The following is a 963-nucleotide window of genomic DNA, read 5'->3' as shown; positions in this document are numbered from 1 at the left end:
TCGTCCATGGCCCAAGTTACACAGTAATGTTTTCCAGTATTTTGTTGTTAAAGTTTCAATGAAACGATGTATGTATGTTTATTATTCTCTTTGTCCACCGCTCCATCTTACTCTAGGCACCTCCCCTGGATTCATATTCCTGCTCTTGAAGAAAATTCCTAACAATTCCCTGTAAAGAAGGTGCCATCAGAAATGACTTTTTTTTTTTTTTTGACAGGGTCTTGTCCTGTCACCCAGGCTGGAGTACAGTGGCATAATCATAGCTCATTTCAGCTCAACCTCTTGGGCTCAAGCGATACTCTCGCTTCAGGAACTCAAGTAGCTGGGACCACAGGTGCGTGCCACCACACCCAGCTCACTGTTTTTGTATTTTTTTGTAGAGACGGGGTCTCACCATATTGCCCAGTCTGGTCTCTAACTCCTGGGCTCAAGCAATCCTCCCACCTCAGCCTCCCAAAGCGCTGGGCTTATAGGCGTGAGCCACCACACCCGGCCTCAATTTTTGTTTATAAATTTTTGTTTACATACCACCTAATTCTTTATTTTTGTAATTTTGAGAAAATTTATATGCCAACAAATTCATCCTTTTAAGTGAAGGATTCAGTGACTTTCAGTGTAGAGTTGTGCATGTGTCACCACTAATTCCACAACATTCTAATCACCCAAAAAGAAACCCCCTGCCCATTCGCAGGCACTTCCAATCCTGCCTCACCCCAGTCCCTGGCAACCACAAATCGGTCTCTCCACCATTGTCTTTTCTGGACATTTCATATCAATGGAATCAAACAGTAAGTGCTCCTCTGCACATGGCTTCACTCAGCACAGCTCCTCCAAGTGCTGGCCGGGCTGCAGCACGCATCCCTGCTCCATTCCTTCACGTGGCTGGATGACATCCCATTCTTTGGAGACTCTGCTGAGCACACCTCTGTGTTCTGTTCACGTGGCTGGATGACATCCCATTCT

The sequence above is a fragment of the Piliocolobus tephrosceles genome, chromosome 17 (assembly GCF_002776525.5).
Source record: "Piliocolobus tephrosceles isolate RC106 chromosome 17, ASM277652v3, whole genome shotgun sequence".
In the NCBI taxonomy this organism is placed as follows: domain Eukaryota; kingdom Metazoa; phylum Chordata; class Mammalia; order Primates; family Cercopithecidae; genus Piliocolobus; species Piliocolobus tephrosceles.
This window is presented reverse-complemented; position numbering follows the sequence as displayed.